Source organism: Mus musculus, chromosome 16 (genome assembly GCF_000001635.26).
Source record: "Mus musculus strain C57BL/6J chromosome 16, GRCm38.p6 C57BL/6J".
Taxonomy (NCBI): Eukaryota; Metazoa; Chordata; class Mammalia; order Rodentia; family Muridae; genus Mus; species Mus musculus.
In genome coordinates, this window is record NC_000082.6 from 75,738,958 (window position 1) to 75,752,902 (window position 13,945).

Below are 13,945 nucleotides of genomic sequence, written 5' to 3' on the forward strand. Positions count from 1 at the left end.
CCCATCTCAGGGAAAAAGACAGACACTACCTCAGAGTGAAAGGCTGGAAAACAATTTTCCAAGCAAATGGACTGAAGAAACAAGCTGGAGTAGCCATTTTAATATCGGATAAAATCGACTTCCAACCCAAAGTTATCAAAAAAGACAAGGAGGGACACTTCATACTCATCAAAGGTAAAATCCTCCAAGAGGAACTCTCAATTCTGAATATCTACGCACCAAATGCAAGGGCAGCCACATTCATTAGAGACACTTTAGTAAAGCTCAAAGCATACATTGCACCTCACACAATAATAGTGGGAGACTTCAACACACCACTTTCTTCAAAGGACAGATCGTGGAAACAGAAACTAAACAGGGACACAGTGAAACTAACAGAAGTTATGAAACAAATGGACCTGACAGATATCTACAGAACATTTTATCCTAAAACAAAAGGATATACCTTCTTCTCAGCACCTCACGGGACCTTCTCCAAAATTGACCATATAATTGGTCACAAAACAGGCCTCAATAGATACAAAAATATTGAAATTGTCCCATGTATCCTATCAGACCACCATGGCCTAAGACTGATCTTCAATAACAACATAAATAATGGAAAGCCAACATTCACGTGGAAACTGAATAACACTCTTCTCAATGATACCTTGGTCAAGGAAGGAATAAAGAAAGAAATTAAAGACTTTTTAGAGTTTAATGAAAATGAAGCCACAACGTACCCAAACCTATGGGACACAATGAAAGCATTTCTAAGAGGGAAACTCATAGCGCTGAGTGCCTCCAAGAAGAAACGGGAGACAGCACATACTAGCAGCTTGACAACACATCTAAAAGCCCTAGAAAAAAAGGAAGCAAATTCACCCAAGAGGAGTAGACGGCAGGAAATAATCAAACTCAGGGGTGAAATCAATCAAGTGGAAACAAGAAGAACTATTCAAAGAATTAACCAAACGAGGAGTTGGTTCTTTGAGAAAATCAACAAGATAGATAAACCCTTAGCTAGACTCACTAAAGGGCACAGGGACAAAATCCTAATTAACAAAATCAGAAATGAAAACGGAGACATAACAACAGATCCTGAAGAAATCCAAAACACCATCAGATCCTTCTACAAAAGGCTATACTCAACAAAACTGGAAAACTGGGACGAAATGGACAAATTTCTGGACAGATACCAGGTACCAAAGTTGAATCAGGATCAAGTTGACCATCTAAACAGTCCCATATCACCTAAAGAAATAGAAGCAGTTATTAATAGTCTCCCAGCCAAAAAAAGCCCAGGACCAGATGGGTTTAGTGCAGAGTTCTATCAGACCTTCAAAGAAGATCTAATTCCAATTCTGCACAAACTATTTCACAAAATAGAAGTAGAAGGTACTCTACCCAACTCATTTTATGAAGCCACTATTACTCTGATACCTAAACCACAGAAAGATCCAACAAAGATAGAGAACTTCAGACCAATTTCTCTTATGAATATCGATGCAAAAATCCTCAATAAAATTCTCGCTAACCGAATCCAAGAACACATTAAAGCAATCATCCATCCTGACCAAGTAGGTTTTATTCCAGGGATGCAGGGATGGTTTAATATACGAAAATCCATCAATGTAATCCATTATATAAACAAACTCAAAGACAAAAACCACATGATCATCTCGTTAGATGCAGAAAAAGCATTTGACAAGATCCAACACCCATTCATGATAAAAGTTTTGGAAAGATCAGGAATTCAAGGCCCATACCTAAACATGATAAAAGCAATCTACAGCAAACCAGGAGCCAACATCAAAGTAAATGGAGAGAAGCTGGAAGCAATCCCACTAAAATCAGGGACTAGACAAGGCTGCCCACTTTCTCCCTACCTTTTCAACATAGTACTTGAAGTATTAGCCAGAGCAATTCGACAACAAAAGGAGATCAAGGGGATACAAATTGGAAAAGAGGAAGTCAAAATATCACTTTTTGCAGATGATATGATAGTATATATAAGTGACCCTAAAAATTCTACCAGAGAACTCCTAAACCTGATAAACAGCTTCGGTGAAGTAGCTGGATATAAAATAAACTCAAACAAGTCAATGGCCTTTCTCTATACAAAGAATAAACAGGCTGAGAAAGAAATTAGGGAAACAACACCCTTCTCAATAGTCACAAATAATATAAAATATCTTGGCGTGACTCTAACTAAGGAGGTGAAAGATCTGTATGATAAAACCTTCAAATCTCTGAAGAAAGAAATTAAAGAAGATCTCAGAAGATGGAAAGATCTCCCATGCTCATGGATTGGCAGGATCAACATTGTAAAAATGGCTATCTTGCCAAAAGCAATCTACAGATTCAATGCAATCCCCATCAAAATTCCAACTCAATTCTTCAACGAATTGGAAGGAGCAATTTGCAAATTTGTCTGGAATAACAAAAAACCTAGGATAGCAAAAAGTCTTCTCAAGGATAAAAGAACTTCTGGCGGAATCACCATGCCAGACCTAAAGCTTTACTACAGAGCAATTGTGATAAAAACTGCATGGTACTGGTATAGAGACAGACAAGTAGACCAATGGAATAGAATTGAAGATCCAGAAATGAACCCACACACCTATGGTCACTTGATCTTCGACAAGGGAGCTAAAACCATCCAGTGGAAGAAAGACAGCATTTTCAACAATTGGTGCTGGCACAACTGGTTGTTATCGTGTAGAAGAATGCGAATCGATCCATACTTATCTCCTTGTACTAAGGTCAAATCTAAGTGGATCAAGGAACTTCACATAAAACCAGAGACACTGAAACTTATAGAGGAGAAAGTGGGGAAAAGCCTTGAAGATATGGGCACAGGGGAAAAATTCCTGAACAGAACAGCAATGGCTTGTGCTGTAAGATCGAGAATTGACAAATGGGACCTAATGAAACTCCAAAGTTTCTGCAAGGCAAAAGACACCGTCAATAAGACAAAGAGACCACCAACAGATTGGGAAAGGATCTTTACCTATCCTAAATCAGATAGGGGACTAATATCCAACATATATAAAGAACTCAAGAAGGTGGACTTCAGAAAATCAAATAACCCCATTAAAAAATGGGGCTCAGAACTGAACAAAGAATTCTCACCTGAGGAATACCGAATGGCAGAGAAGCACTTGAAAAAATGTTCAACATCCTTAATCATCAGGGAAATGCAAATCAAAACAACCCTGAGATTCCACCTCACACCAGTCAGAATGGCTAAGATCAAAAATTCAGGTGACAGCAGATGCTGGCGAGGATGTGGAGAAAGAGGAACACTCCTCCATTGTTGGTGGGAGTGCAGGCTTGTACAACCACTCTGGAAATCAGTCTGGCGGTTCCTCAGAAAACTGGACATAGTACTACCGGAGGATCCAGCAATACCTCTCCTGGGCATATATCCAGAAGATGCCCCAACAGGTAAGAAGGACACATGCTCCACTATGTTCATAGCAGCCTTATTTATAATAGCCAGAAGCTGGAAAGAACCTAGATGCCCCTCAACAGAGGAATGGATACAGAAAATGTGGTACATCTACACAATGGAGTACTACTCAGCTATTAAAAAGAATGAATTTATGAAATTCCTAGCCAAATGGATGGACCTGGAGGGCATCATCCTGAGTGAGGTAACACATTCACAAAGAAACTCACACAATATGTATTCACTGATAAGTGGATATTAGCCCCAAACCTAGGATACCCAAGATATAAGATATAATTTGCTAAACACATGAAACTCAAGGAGAATGAAGACTGAAGTGTGGACACTATGCCCCTCCTTAGATTTGGGAACAAAACACCCATGGAAGGAGTTACAGAGACGGAGTTTGGAGCTGAGATGAAAGGATGGACCATGTAGAGACTGCCATAGCCAGGGATCCACCCCATAATCAGCATCCAAACGCTGACACCATTGCATACACTAGCAAGATTTTATTGAAAGGACGCAGATGTAGCTGTCTCTTGTGAGACTATGCCGGGGCCCAGCAAACACAGAAGTGGATGCTCACAGTCAGCTAATGGATGGATCATAGGGCTCCCAATGGAGGAGCTAGAGAAAGTAGCCAAGGAGCTAAAGGGATCTGCAACCCTATAGGTGGAACAACATTATGAGCTAACCAGTACCCCGGAGGTCTTGACTCTAGCTGCATATATATCAAAAGATGGCCTAGTCGGCCATCACTGGAAAGAGAGGCCCATTGGACTTGCAAACTTTATATGCCCCAGTACAGGGGAATACCAGGGCCAAAAAGGGGGAGTGGGTGGGCAGGGGAGTGGGGGTGGGTGGATATGGGGGACTTTTGGTATAGCATTGGAAATGTAAATGAGTTAAATACCTAATAAAAAATGGAAAAAAAAATTAATAAATTAAAAAAAAAGGGTGAAAATTTTAAATTATTTTATTTTATTTTATTTTATTTTATTTTTTACCTGCAAAGCAATTTCTGGCTTACTTATCCAATTCTGCAGTCCTGTCTTCTGACTAGAGATTCTGTGGGGTGGTAAGTTCTCTACAGGCCCTGCTGTTGTGGGGAACATTACTTTCTCCTATCATTTCTCACTTTACTGAGAACTTAGGGGAAATGTCTACTGTTAGACCATGGCTGTGAGATCAAGTTTAATCCATCAAAGCTAAGAGGTAGTGAATAAGAATGTGGTCTTTAATTTTGAACAGGTACTCAAGATGAGTCTCTTCTTAGATATGTTCAATAATTTTTCCAAGTTAAAAAGAGTCTAGGGGGTTCATCAACGTAAAAGTATACATTTAAGTCCTAAATATTTTGTTATGCACATAAAAATGAACTTGTATTTATTTACATTCATGTGGATATGCACACTACTTTGTATGAAAACAATCTTTAAAAGAACAAATAGGCTATTGTTGGAAATAAGAGTGGCATGGCTCTTATTTTAATTTTTTTATTTGCTAGATACATTTGTTTCAATACACTATAACACTTTAAAATGATAATCTCACGTAAGAGGAGAGCATGAAATACTATAGTGTCTGGGCACACTTCAGTGTATAGAGAATAATTTTATCATGAATATGTAATGCATCTAATTTTACAGTAAGTATAATTGGAGCAGTAATTGATTTTTCCATTTTTTTCAGTGCCATCTATCATTTTAGCAAGTGTTCTTTTCCTTCACGTTTTAATTTCTGATTGCCTTTTAAAGCCAAACTCTGCAAAGCAAAGCGCATTTGTATGCAGAAGAATCCTTTAAGCTGCCATCAGTGTGACAATGTGATGCTTGATTGAGGTCTAAATAACTGCAGAGGGAGCAGAAAGCAGCTCGCAGTGTTGATGCTTCAGTCTCTCAGAGAAGAACTTGGACAAAGTGCACCCAAAGTTATGTGTCTCTGCAACTCTGGAAGTCATTCCATTTATTACAGGTGGCTGCCTTTGGGGCTTGAATTTGTCTCCAACTTAATGCTCTTCATTGCTGTACTGCTTGCTGCTCTGGTATGCAATACCATGGATTCAGCAATAGTGGCTTTGTCTATGGCCTATGCCTTCAATGTCAGTAAGAATGATTTTCTGGTACATGGTATATGTATAATCCAATTAATTAGACACTCTTCTCTATTGCTTGTCTGAAATATAGATTGCATTAACTAAATAATGAAAGACAAAGCTATATTACCCTGGAGGCTCATTTCTTTTTCTCCCTTAGTACTAACATGAAGCTGGCTCAGCAGTTTAAAGTTAGCACACAGAAAGAGTAGGCTAATGCCCATGATCAGCCCTAAAGGTCCAAAAACCTCCTGTCCTTACAGAGCTATCCACAAATTCCCTGTTCCCTTACCACAGAGATTTGTAGACTGTTACAGGATAGGGCCTTTCTCCATCTAGGCTGGCACATTCACTTTGCCCCACCTAAAGAGATACCTTAAATTCTAGGGACAGTATTAGCTCTGTGTTTTGGCTTGGAAACATTTTTCTGACTAAGTCCTATCCTACATAACACAGAAAAGCACTAGTGATATGAATGTTTTGGTGCCCCCTTTGTGAACAAGCAAACACTTTAAACTTAAATCTATCAGCCATTCATCTGAACCTAGTTATGCTTTCAAATTAAGAATTTAGGCTTCTAGGGAACAAATATAGTACATATGCACAAGTAGGGCCTGGAGCAGACATCTGTAATCAAACATTGACATTTCTCTATTTCTAGTAAAACGTATTTCTAGTAAAATATGTCTTGAGTAGGTTAAATAAAACCTTTAAAGAGCCTCAAATCCACATCTGTCCAAGTTAAATGGACCATCAAAAAGAGTAGCCTCAAATTCAAGCAAATAAAAATTCAGGCTAGGTATAGAGCTCAGTGGTAGAGAACTTACTTAGAGCAAGGCCTTCAGTTTGTTCCTCACTACTCAGAAGAAGGGGGGGATGATACAGGGAGGAAGGGAATAGAGGACAATATAAAAATTGTCCCCTGATGATTCAAAGTTGAATATATTATTCATATTAATAATTTTATTAGAGTTTGCATTGAGAAAATTGTCTTAATTTAGTCATGATGATTGAATCCATACAACTTTTAGGTTAATTGTAATGCACAACTTACAACTTCTCTTTCCTGGGTGCAACATCAACATCTTGGAATGGGAATAGCACATGCAATAAATCTATTTTGTTTATTTTAATAACCTATAAATTAGAAGAGACAAGAATTAGAATGCTGCAAAGTAGATTACTTAATTTTTTTGCATATCTTGCTTTATGTGTCAATTTGTTAACAAACCTGAAATATGTAAGGAAAGGCAGGAGGGCATATTTGAATTTTTGGTAAGGAAAGCACATGAAATAGAAACAAAAGCAAATTTGCTAATTCAAAGAATATGTGAATTTGAAAATACAGGTGAAGGCATAAGCCATTCTTGGCTTCGTTTCATTTTTTGAAAATATAGTGTTCTTATACAGTTCAAATCAGCCTGAATCTCACAGATCCTCCTGCCTCAGTGACCCACTGTGGGATTACAGGTGTAAAAGTGATCTATCACATCCAGGAATTCCTAAATAACAGTGAGGTTAAGTATCATCACACCTCTTGAGTTAGCATGTTGAAAGTAAATTTTTATTTTATTTTTTTAACAAAAACAATCTCACAGCATTTATTGTCACTTAATGATAATGTCCCAAAATGGATAAATGTAGCTCCCAGCAGAAGACACCTTTAAAAACACTGAACTGCCTTCTCACCTTCTCCCATGCTTGACCATTTCTAGTAGGAAACACTTTGAAGCAGAGTAACATCTCCTTTTAGCATGATCCAACCCAGTTGTTTTCTTGACTTTGTTTTAAAATGAGTCTCTTGGCATCATCTAATACGAGTTTCTTGTACTCATCAAAGCCAATAATACCATCTTCTATCTATGTATTCACTTGGTCATACACCTGAGTTTGAGATCTGTTTTGCTAGGATCTGAAGATGAGGTTGATAGGATGCAACATCACCTTCTGAACACTCTGGCCCTGACCGCCATATGTCATGGTAGAAGTCATTGAAAGTAAATTTTTTAAAATTTTATTTACTAATCATTTTATTTGTTTAAATTTAAAATGTTATCGACCTATCCTGTCTCCCCTCCACAAACCTTTCACCCCATTCCCTTCTCCTTTGCTTTAACAGGATGCTCCCCCACCCACCAACCCACTCCCACCTCACCCTTCTAGCACCCCCCTTCTCTGGAGCATCAAGCCTCCACAGGACCAAATGCCTCCTGTCCCACTGATGTCAAATAAGTCAGCCCTCTGCTACATATTTAGAGGGAATCATGAACCAGCCCATGTATTCTCTTTGTTTGGTGGCTTAGTCTCTGGGAGCTCTGAGGGATCTGGTTCATGATACTGTTGTTCTTCCTATGAGGTTGCCATCCCCTTCAACTCGTTAAATGAGACATGCATTTCTAACATGGTATTGAGCATGAAAATCAAAATAATTGTAAAAAACACCATATCACTAAGAAATTATTAAAATAGGACACACAATAAATTTTATTTCAATGCGTTATAACTTGACCTGCTCTGATGCAGCATTAAAAATACCATTATAATTATAACTTTGTACAGGTGTTACATTGAGAAAATTAATATAGCCATCTCATGATTACTGAGAATCAGTACAATTTTAATTATTTATTGCTTATATATTCTGCTTCATGTGTACATCATTAACATTTTTTGTGAACTGGAAGCAGAAGACTAAATGATCATATTTTGATGGTTCTAATTAACCACAAATGGGGGGGGAAGACTATTGACAGAGCAAAATATTTAATTTACCTGTATCTTTTGCTTGTAGCTTAATTCTGTCTCCAAGTTCCAATAACTATAGGGCAGATTAAAAACAAGAGAATTAGAATTTTGCATCTTCCTCAAGCCACTTATGGAGTTATTTTTTTTTTTTCTTCTTCTTTTGCACAGGAGTCCTAGGACGTAGCTCCTTCTGAGAAAACAATCTAATACTTCTATAAGGGGATTGTTGCTACCATGTGGGCCAAGTTTCCATGTGGTTCTTCTCAAAGTAAAAAATAAAATTGAACACCCAGGGACAAAAAAAGTAAAGATAAAGAGAAGATGAACACATTTGTTTATTATAACAGAAATCAAAGAGCGGAAAGTGCCCTGTCAGGAAATTTGGGGTCCCCAGAGCCCATGGATCACCTGCAGTCTCTGAGCTTGTCTTTTTACAGGGCCCTATACTCACTTTCCTTTTGATCTTTCTCACACTTTATTTCCTCCTTCTGGACTGAAAATACTTCAAACAGATGGCATTGCTCATCCAAAATAGTCAGAAAACCACAAGTTATTGTCCAAAGAAGGGTCTTGATTTTGATAGATAGCCCTGGTTGATGAATGGCGTTGTTTGCCATGCCCATTCCATATGTTGTGTGGGAAAGTTATCTCCTTCGCAGGTGGGAATGTTATTCTATTTCCTGTCAGAATGTTAGCTTTTGCCTGTACTCTGTCTTTCCTGCCTAGCCCCTTACTACCTCCTCATTTTCCCAGCTGTAGTTTTTGGTCATTGGTCTCCCTGCCTTATTTTGTTAACCATTTGTTCAATTTCCTACATTTAAGCATCCCTACCCTTTGCTCTTCTCAGCCTGCTAAGATGTTAAAAGATATTCTCTCTTCCACTTGAATTTTAAATATCCCCGAAGATTCTTTCTGGACTTGCCTTTCTTATTTGTACAAATTTCATGACTAATCAGATCATCTTTGTCTTCTTTAGTATCTAATATTCAGCTATGCCTTAGTTAAGGTTTCACTGCTGTAAAGAGACACCATGACCAAGACAGCTCTTTTAAAGGAAACTTATAATTGGGGCTTTGTTATAGTTTCAAGAGTTCAGTGGGTTTCCATCATGGTGGAAAGCATGGTAGCATCCAGGAAAACATGGTGTTGGAGAAGGAGCTGAATGTTCTATACTGGATCTTGAGGCAGCAGAAGGGGACTTTGTCAGACTGGTATGGACCTTGAGCATATAAGGTCTCAAATTTCTTCCTGTGCCTCTACAGTAACACACTTTCTCTAACAAGATCACACTTCTTCTAATAAGGCTACAGCTCCTATGGCCACTCCCAGTGGCCAAATATTCAAACACGTGAATCTATGGGGCCACATATAATCAAACCACCACAAGCTAGCTCAGTATTAGCGTTATCACTTTCGGTAGTAGTATTTGTCAAGATTCAGATTTGAATACAGAGAGGTGTGTTTCTTTTCTGTTTTGTCATCTATAGATATATGCATACATTTGACTGTTTTATTGGTGAAAGAATATATATTATGCCAAAATTATTGATGTAGAAGAGGAATGTTTATTCAGACACCTGAGAACTTCATCTTTTTGATCACCTATGGAAACTTTTTACCAGTTCTTGCTTTTCCTAGTTCCTTTCCTTTGGTCATTTTTGAACTGTCTTCTGACCTTTGATATTACTACTCTATAATTCCTACTGAATCTGTTTAACAAACAGTCTACACTCAGCCTTCACCTTACATGACTTGTCTTTTGACCATGTCTCTTCCACAAATTGCTTTACCTCATTGCTCTGATACCACACATTCTTGCATGTTCTTCTACTTCCTAATACTCTTCTGGCTGTTATGCCAGAAGGCTCTTGTCTTGAATACTTAGCACAAGTAGTTTTTTCCCTTTTCACAGAGTGCCTACTTACTAAGAGTCACAAAGTAAATACCGTTACTATGTCAATTGATTTCTAACAAACCTACTGAAAAGGAAACCCTTTCAGTAACTCTTTCTGTTTCTTGTCTTGAAAGTATTAACCATTATTGAGCACTATACTTATTTATATGGCTCATGTCTCAACCTATCTCTTCATACTGTATAAGGGGAAATTCTCTTATTTTTCACAATGATGATCTCTAGCACTTAAATCAACTACTACCATTATAAACATATGGTGGAATGGTTTGAATAAAAATGGCCTCCATAGGATCATATAGTTGAATGTTTGTTTCCAAGGAGGTGCAACTGTTTAGGAAAGGTTAGAAGGTGTGACATTGTTGAAGGAGGTATGTCGCTGGGAATAGTGTATGTGAGTTGGGTGGGGGGGGGGGGGTGTTGTTTCCCTATTTAGTTCTTGATTTGGTCAATAAAGAAGGTGGGAGCCAATTGCTGGACAAAGGCAAAGGTGGGACTTCTGGGTCCAAGGAGGAAGAGAGGAGATAAAGGAAAAGAGGAGGCCAGTTAGGCTAGGGTTTGGAACATGAAGCAAACAACCAAGTAAGATCATGGGATAGCTAGAATCAGCAGCCAGCTGATATAGACCAGCTGATATAGGTTAGCTGATAAGATTAGAGCAGGAGATTCAGTACCCAGCAATTGTGCTATCTGACAAATTCTAAAACAATAAAACTGTCTAGTGATTTAATTTCATGGAGCTAAGGGAGGCAGAGAAAGAGAGAAGCTAGAGAGGAGGATGGAGTGCAGACAGAAGTTCCTGGCTTTCCTGTGGTGGTAGCTGCTGAAGTTAAGCTGAGAGGAACAGGCAAATCAGAACTCAGGCCTGTGGCATCCAATCTTGGAGCTAAGCTTGTAGCTATTCAGCAGCCATGGAGAACTGGGTACAGCTGAAAGGGAGGCTGGGACAGATGAGACAAAATAGGACAGAGACAGATGAGAGAACAATGAAGCCCAGACAAAGTTTCTCTGATCAAGGCTCCAAGTTTAATTTTCAGCTCTGCGTTTATGTTTATATAGGGAAACCCCAGAGACCCATCCTTTCTTTCTTCCGGGTTCGGTTGCTTTGTTTTAGCTGGATTGAGTTGCAAAGTAGGCTCAGTAGGCGGTCAGCTCTTCAAAGCTCAGGTAGGAAATTGCACATGCAGTGAGACCTGATTGTAAAACCCTCTGAGGTTTGTTTTAGCCAACTCAAGGCTGGGGGAAGGGTACAGTTCCCCCTTTTTAATTTTTTTAAAGATAAGCTGGATGGAGGCACAAGATTTGCATGTACTCCATGATCCCAACTAGGAAATATGGTGGCTAAGCGACTATGTCTGTCTTATGTCCAGGTCTATATTGCTCCTTCTTACCCATCATGGAGAACAAGTGCAGCTTAATGGTGTTTGTTTGGACAAACAGGGCCTTTTGGCTCTTGTCTCTGTCTTGGGTCAATAGGAACTCAAGAATACCAGGTGCTCTTCTCTGACCACTGGCCCTCATAAGCACATCTTTTCCCCATTTGGACCAAATCTGCCACAAAGGACATATGAATATATACTCAGTGCATTTCTTCATAGCAATGAATAACTGCCATGGTGAATAACTGAGCTTGCTGAAGGAGATCCTGTGTGAAGGCAACCAATCTGCTTAAGATACAAAGTCAAAGATTAGACGCAACAGGATTAAAGTTGTCTGCATGAATCTCCCAGGTATTCAATTCAGCTGCTAATTAGCAAAGATCGGACACAAAGTCTGGCCACCAGGTATATGAGAGGTGGCTTTGAAAATTGATGGAAACCATTTACTTCTCAGGTAAGAGTGGAGACTATACTCCAAGTTAACTCAGCTGGCTAATAGGGATTTTGAGTCATCTTCATTATTGGAATCTCCAATATTGGATTGATTTCTAGACCAGTCCATGATTGAGTCAGAATAACTGGCCACATTAAAGGAAAGAGAAAAGTCATTATAACTTCTCCTTTTGACTAATTTTTCTAAGTCTCCCATTCTCTGTCCCACAAGGTCTAAAAGCATGAAGCAGGGCATTTGTCCAATCTGGGATATAGGCAAACAAAGGTGGGTCAAGGACAGGTGTCCAATACAACTTTTCTGTCACCATTGTCAGGGCACTCAGCAAGCTCACAGGTCAGCATCATCCTTTGTCCCAGCATTAGGATGTCACACCAATCACTCTGGCAGGTAGCATGGTCCTGCAGTATCCTGTGGAAAAACATAAACATGTCCTCTTCCCCATATTAAATACCTGATCAGGATCATGCCATATGCCAGTAAGAGGATCCTTCCATTTCACCTAGGCATACTTAGGATACTAAATATAAACACTCAGCAGAGAGTTCCTTGGCATCCAAATTTTAAAAATAGCATGATTTAAATAATGTGGTATTCGGGGATATAATTCCCCCTTTTTTGTTTTTTAAGAAGATATTGTTTTAAAGTTCCACAATACCTTGTCCTTGAGAATTATAAAGAATTCCAGTAATATGGGGAATATTAAATTGTTGACAAAACATCTCAAATGCTTGACTGTACTAGCCAGTTCCATTATCTGTTTTGATCTGATTTGGAATACCAAACATAGAAAAACACTGCACATAATGACTAATTACATTTTTAGTTGCTTAAGCTGGGAGCTTGGGCTGCCGACCCGCGGAAAGGAACCAGCATGTTTTTTAAAAGTCCACACCACAACAGAGCTGGTACAGTCAAGAGCACATGCCTGGCCCAGTGTCATGTTCTCTGCCTGCATCTTGTGAATCAGATGTAGCTCTCAGCACCATGCCTGCCTGCTGATACTCTCCCCACCAAGATGATCACAGACCAATTCTCTGAAACTGTAATTAAGCCCCAATTAAATGCTTTTCTTGTTTTTTATAAGCTGACTTGGTCATTGTGTCTCTTCACAGAAATAAAACATTAAGAAAGACAGAAATTGGTACCAGAGAATGGCATATTACTTTGGTAGGTGTGGCCATTTTGATTGTTAGCAGAATGTGGACTTTCTGGATTTAGATTAGAAAAGTGTTGAATGCCGTAAGTAGGGTTTAATGGGCCATACTAGCATCAACTTGGGAACTAGCATTGCAATGTGGCCTATGGATGACAAACTCAAGAGGTGTAAGAGAAGAATAATAGTAAAGACCAATATTATTGTATTTTAGCAAAGAATGTGACTTCTTTCTGCCCTTGTTGGGGAAAAAATATGCTGCAGGCTAAAATGAAGAGCTTTAAATTAATATCATTGGCAAAGGAAATTTCAAGACACCCTAGTATTGACTGTGTGACTTGGTTATTAGTGATCATTTTTATGTGGATATACAATGAATAAGAAACCGAACAAAGAGAAATACAATATATTGAGTTTGAGGGGAAAAGGAGCATCAGAGAATGTAGTTTTGGAGCCAAGCCCTGTGTTCCAGGAGATGAGAAGTTAAAAGAAAGGACTGATGCTAAATAGAATAAAAGGAGAGGAATTCTCCTTCTCTACCCCACTGAGCTAAGTTTCCAACTTGTGAAAGGGAAAGCTTACTCAACAAAGGAAATCATCTTAAAGTCATAGCTTATGGACTTTATAAGTCATGGAAAGAGGCAGCTTTTAGCCCATTAGTTAGTAGAATTTATTATGGCTTTGCCTAATACCCTGCCCCTCTTTCCTTCCCTCAACAATATTTATCTGTATACTGTACAGATGTTTATGCTTTTCATTTCCTTTTATTTC

The 13,945-nt window shown here is 38.7% G+C and overlaps 1 pseudogene; it reads right to left on the minus strand.

Moving 5' to 3' along the window:
• Positions 1–7,242: 7,242 nt before the first annotated feature.
• On the minus strand, positions 7,243–7,511 carry Gm15553 (annotated as a pseudogene).
• Positions 7,512–13,945: the final 6,434 nt, after the last annotated feature.